Source organism: Micromys minutus, assembly GCF_963924665.1.
Source record: "Micromys minutus genome assembly, chromosome: 5".
Taxonomy (NCBI): Eukaryota; Metazoa; Chordata; class Mammalia; order Rodentia; family Muridae; genus Micromys; species Micromys minutus.
This window is the reverse complement of record NC_137974.1, coordinates 51,119,038-51,125,485: the sequence shown is the minus strand read 5'-3', so window position 1 is coordinate 51,125,485 and position 6,448 is coordinate 51,119,038. Positions and strand designations below refer to the sequence as shown.

General features: G+C 41.2%; 1 pseudogene across 1 annotated transcript; it reads left to right on the top strand.

The window, feature by feature from the left end:
• Positions 1 to 431: 431 nt before the first annotated feature.
• On the top strand, positions 432 to 3,549 carry LOC308421131 (BAG family molecular chaperone regulator 4-like; annotated as a pseudogene). The gene is made up of 3 exons: positions 432 to 435; positions 1,671 to 2,589; positions 3,283 to 3,549. The product of its transcript is annotated as a BAG family molecular chaperone regulator 4-like (transcript).
• The last annotated feature ends 2,899 nt before the right edge of the window (positions 3,550 to 6,448 follow it).

The window sequence follows — 6,448 nt, the reverse complement described above, 5'->3', positions numbered from 1 at the left end:
TGAGAGCCAAATTAACACATTAGAATTAATACCCAACACAAAGCCCCTTTCATTGTAATAATATTGGATTTAAGGTCATTGTTTTGTACTTGGGTTGTGTTAGGATATCCAGGGCTTGCTGTATTGGGTTAGCTGTGCTCTGTAGGCGCCATAATGTCCAGGGTCTTCTTGGTTGTGTTCTTATGCTTACCTTCAACATTTTGTTTGTATCTGAATGTTACTGGTGTAGCAGGTCTTTGGGAAATGGTCCTAAAATGGATATTTTTTAATGTAGCATGCCTCAGCTGGGCAGGTTTTGTTTATACCAGGTATTCAGGAGGCAGTGCATTTCAGGAAGCTTGTTATCCCTCAGGGAATAGGTAGGCAGGGAATTGTGGTGGGGTGGAAACATATCTAATCTGAATATTGCTGCTACCGAAAACCTGGTGAAAATGGGTAAAGCTGTAGCAGGACCATAGAGCTTAAAGAGACAGCATGTAGCTTGTGGTAACTGGGTGTGCCCCAGGGGACTTTAAGAACAGAGGTTTGGGTAAGAGGTAATATAATAGGGATCTTTTTGGTGCAATAGGCCTGTTGAAGGGGGTACCTTATTCTTCTGTTTGTAATTTTTTGTAACAGCCATGTAACCACAGTAGAGACTATGCTTTGAGTTATGAAATTGGAACACTCTCTAAATACCTACATATAGTGTGATCACCTTAAACTCATAAGCCACAGCTATAATCTGCAACAACCTATCTCTCATAGGAATGAAGAGGAAAGTAAGAGGTTGAAGTGCATTCTGCTAGGAAGCTTTGAGTTCAAGAGGATAATGTTGCCTGATAAGTGTCCCCAAACATAATTCTTACTCTCCTTTGCCAAACTCAATACACAGCCAGATCCTGAACACGCTACAGAGTCTACATTATGCACTCAGATACCTTCCTCAACATCCATAACTACCCCAGGTCTCACATCAGTGTCCTAGCCTAGTCTGATTACACACGGCCAGCATGACTTTGAGCACCCACGCCCTCCAGGCAGTTTTTGCCATACATGCCCTTCCCATCAAGCCAGTTCCAGTACATTTTGCCGAAAGTTCTACTAAAGTATCTGATGGATGATAGTTCCAGGTGCAGTCACAAAATCCCCAAATCTACCTCTAAAATCCAGTCTTGAAACAGGATGCACATCTGGAACTCCCGCCACTATCCCCATGTTTACCACACATTATTCCACTTAAACCATTTTCCACTTGTCTGTCTAATGCAGCCAGCATATTTTATACTATGGACCAATCTTCTCTATCTATATCAGACACAGAACTAACCAAAAACAATCACAGAAAAGATCAAGAGAGTATCCATCTTCCAACTAGTAGTATAAAAATATCCCTCAATGAAAATTACCTAGATAAATACCGTAACACAAGAGAATTATAAACTCCATCAAGGTAGCCATCTTGGCCCCTTTGCCGCCCACCAGTGCCTGCGTATGCAATGGCCGTGGTTTAGGGCGGCGGGGGGGGTGCAGTCCATTTTTGTGACAGTGGAGCCTTTTCGGTCCTGAGGTCTTTGTAAGTCCGCAACTGTGGGCCTCGGGCCTCGGATGCCGGGTGCATGTACTTTTGCTCTTATACTTCCCACTTCTGCTTCTTCCAGGGCCTCCCTTGCCTCCGGTTTCCTGGTGAGGCCCGGCCGAGACTACCTGGCTGGGAGAGGGAGATGGCTACTGTCCCTTTGGAGGAGCTTAGGCAGAACCGAGCAGAGCCAGAGGAGGCTACCAGGAATAGCTACCATATCTTGACTATAACTCTAACTACTGGAATTCTACGCAACAGAGAGCTTGATACTCAAGCACATGCCAGTGAGTAAAGAGCTACACGGCCAGAGTCTGAATTCTTATGCAAATGGAGCACATGGTACACCTTACCCTCCCGGCTCTGGAGCTTACTACATACCTGACTATACTCAAAGCAGCTTCTCCACATTGGTTCCAAGTACCTACCATTCACCTGGTAACAGCCCAACTCCAGTGTCTCCGTGGGTGTTTTCCCAGCAGGACTGTCTAACAGAAGCACCTCTTCTGAGGGGTCAGGTTTCAGGATATCATTCTCAGATCCCTGGAATGACCTAGTTGCATTATTATTATGGAGGTGTCAACTGCACTATGTCACAGTCAGGAGTGACTGGACAACCACAGTATGATGCATGGGCTTATAGTGCTTACAGGATGGGAGCCCCATTATTCCTGGCCTTCAGCTGCACACACATCCACCATCTGGGAACCTAAACATGACGAAAAGTATGTCACCATGACCCAGCAATAGTTCTCCTCAGTTACCTCTTTCACCTTCACCACAACAGCCTAAGGACTCCTCAGTGCTCCTATGGCCGATCGGATCAAGGCATGAACCGAATGGCTTTCCTTGCAGTGTATATCAGAATGAATCTCTGGGAGCAATGAACAATGATAAGGCAGACCTTTTGGGTTCTCATATCCAATATAGTGCTGAGCTTGGTAATGCCAGCAGTGAACATCCCTGCAACCAGTTTCCGAGTAATAATCTCCCTGAAGACTGTTTCTTTTCAGATGAAGTTACTCCTCCAAGTATTAAACAATCATACATGGGGGGAAAATGTTCTCAGAAAAAAATATGGAGACAAAGTTTGAAGCAGAGACTGAAAGAAAGGCCATCCAGAAACTGTGCCACCTGGGGGATCCAGCCCCTATACAGCTACCAAACAAAGACTACATTGCAGATGCCAAGAAGTGCATGCTGACCAGAGCCTGATAGAGCTGTCTCCTGAGAGGCTCTGCCAGGTGATGACAAATACAGAGACGGATGCTCACAGCCAACCACAGGACTGAGAAGAGAGTCCTTAATGGAGGAGTTAGAGAAAGAATTGAAGGAGCTGAAGAGGTTTGCAACCCCATAAAAACAAAACCAACCAACAAGTGTTCCCACGGACTAATCCAAAGAGTACTCCTGGTCTGACCCATGGATCCAGCTGCACATGTAGCAGAGGATAAACTATTTGGGCATCAATGGGAGGAGAAGCCTTTAGTCCTTCCAAGTCTTGGTGCCCCAGTGTAGGGGAATGTCAGGGCAGGGAGACAGGAAGGGGTGTGTGAATGTGTGAACACCCTCATAGTAGCAGGGGGAGGGGGGATGTGATAGGGGTTATGTAGGGGGAACCGAGAATGGGAGTAACATTTGAAATATAAACAAAATACATTCAATATAAAAAAGAAAATACAATCTACAATTTAAAATTGTTTCAAAAATAAAAATATTAAAAGGATACAATAATCATATACTGGAGAAGGTCCAGTATCTTTAACAAGAAGTAAAAGAATTTGTAGGGAAATGACAGATAAAGCATATTGGCTTCTGGAAGAAATGCTGACAAACAACTGTTAGAACTGAGTTCTGTGGAAACTGGGGGCCGGGACTCTGTCTGTCAGGCCAGGAAAGAAGCTGTTTGTAAGATCCAGGCCATACTGGAAAAATTAGAAAAAAAAAAAGATTATGAAATAATTTGGAATGCAGGGGAAGCCTGTTGCTGATATGGCCAAATAACTCTTTAATTGGTTCATTCCCATCTTTTAAAATGGCTGTTGTGACAAGAAGCAACACATTCCTAAAACTTGAACAGAAAAACAAAAAAACAAAAACAAAACTGGAAAAGCAGAGGAATAAAAGAGCAGCAGCGACAAGATTCTTTTCAGTGTTCAGATGACTGAACATAATAAGAAACTGGAATTATTAGTATTGCAAAGTAGACCTTCTCCTTAAGAAAACCACTGGTGTTTGAAGGCTGCTGCTTATCAGATCGCAGGAGAAGCATAGACTTTATGAAACAGGTTGTCAAAACCTAAGATAAGCAGACGAGTTTGTAAGAATGTAAACTGTCTCAATTTTGTGCATTGTGACTGCATATACTTCATGTGTATATTATAGCTTAGACTTGGCTTTCTGTTTTCTTGTGGCAGGTCACAAATGTGATATTATTCTACTTCTTCATAAGTCTTGAAGTGATATGTTTAATATAATTAAATATTGACAGCCAGTTAGATGAGCACCTTTTACCACTTGAATATATTGCAGTGTGTATGTGGGCTCCTAATGTCTTTTGTCTCCCTTTCTGTGTAGCATGTCATGTTCCATTCTTCCCACTTCTGCTTTTCATGATCGGGAAGGTTACTCTAAAAACTACATTTATATAAGAATAATAATGTTTGTGCACATTATTTTTCCTTTGCTGTATTTGGATAAAAATACACTTTGAAATTGCGTTTTTTTTTTTTTTTTTTTTTTTGGTTATTGCTGCTTCTATAAAGAGCCTTATGATGGAAACATGGAAAATTAAATGTGACAGTTAGTATGCATAGTGACTGCAAAAAAGTAGCAAATATAATTATTTATTAACACCATTCTTCATTCAGTAAATCTGCCAGACAGATCTGAGCCCAATTTATAGCTGATAGAAGGAAAAGAAGATTCATGATCAGGGAATGAGTCAGCAATAGCTGAAGTAGAAAATTTATTATTTTCTTTTAATTTAAGTTTGTTCTTTATTCTGTGAGATAAATTGCATTGAATTGCCTGTTTTTTTTTAAGAATGATGTTGTTTATCATTAATAACAGTCAATTTAGAGCCAAGTTTAAGAAAAGAGGCCTTTCTTGGTTATCCATGTATGCTGTTATACAGAGACAAGTAAACAATTTGCCTTTTAAGTCTAAAGTGTGATTTATAATACAGTATCCATTTTTGCAACAAAGGCAACTTTGTATAAAAATATCAAGGTGATACTTTTTCTAGACTAGCAGGGCTTTATATTAGTGATACTAGACCTATTGCCATCCTTCTACACAAAAATCAAACAAATGCCAAGAAGTGATAAAACAAAACATAATAAAAAATATTGCCTAGAAGCTAGAGATGAGCCTCAGTAGAGTATTTGTCTAACATATATGAGGTCCTTAGCTAAATTCCCAGTAATGTATAAACGAGCTAGAGTGGCACAAACCTGTCTCAGCATTTGGGAGGTGACACAGAAACACTGCATGTTTAAGGTCATTCTCAGCTACATAATAAATTCAAAGCCAGCCTGAGTCAAATAAGATCCTGTCCCAAAAAGCAATCAGGAAGTGATCATTTTATTCCAGGAGACTGTAGTTGTTGTTGTTGTTATTGTTGTTTTTTAAGACTTTATTTGGATGGGTTTGGTTTTAATTCAGGCAGAGATGGTAAGTAGATCTCTTGAGTTCAAAGTCAACCTTGGGCAGAACAGGGCTGGAACCATCTGCCACCAGGACCAGCAGAGATCTAGAGATATAGGCCTAGTGAGAAGGGATTCTGACTAGCCAGGGGGCAGAGAGGTCTCAGCGGAGCATGCAGAAAGTGTGCACCTACCCGGCTTGATCCAGGGATCCAAGATCCCAGCAAAATCAGGCCCTCTGTTCCCAGGGAGCACAACAGGCACTCGGAACATCTGCTACCAGGAACAGCGGAAATCCAGGAACACAGGCCAGGTACAAGGGAAAGGCAAGAACCAATCACTGACAACAAGATGACATGATGAAAGTGAAAGAACGTACCCCAGGGAAACCAAGACAACCTGGCAACACTAGAACCCAGCTCTCCCATTACAACAAACAGTGGAATGCCAAACAGTCCAAAAAAAGAAGACTCAGACCCGAAATCCTATCTCAAGATGATGATAGAGATCCGTAAACAAGAACAGGAGGAAAAGCGTAAAGAATTAGAAGCTTTAAAAGAAGAAACAAGAAAAACACTCAAAGAACTAGAAGAAAACAGAACCAAAGAGATGAAGGAATGGAACAAGGAATTTCAAATGGATATGGACACAATAAAGAAAACACTAAAAGAGACAACCCTAGAGGTATAAATCATAAAAAAGAAATCAGGAGTCACAGATGCAAGCATTTCCAACAGACAACAAGAGTTGGAAGAGAGATTCTCGGGGGCCGAAGACAACATTGAAAACAGACAAAACAGTCAGAGAAGATACAAAAACCGAAAAGCATCTAACCCAAAATGTACAGGAAATCCAGGACACAATGAGAAGAGCAAACCTAAGGATAATAGGAATAGAAGAGTACAAAGAATATTAACTAAGATGCACAGTAAATATCTTCAACAAAATTGTAGAAGAAAACTTCCCTACCCTGAAGAATTAGATGACGACGAGCATAAAAGAAGCCTACAGAACTCCAAATAGGTTGGACCAGAAAAGAAATTCCTCTCGACACTTAATAGTCAAAACACCAAGTGCACAAAGCAAAGAAAGTATACTAAAAGCAGTATGGGAAAAAGGTCATGTAACATATAAAGGCAGACCAATCAGAATCACACCGGATTTCTCAACAGAGACTATGAAAGCTAGAAGAGCCTGGACAGACATCATGCAGACACTAAGAGAGCACAAGTGCCAGCCCAAG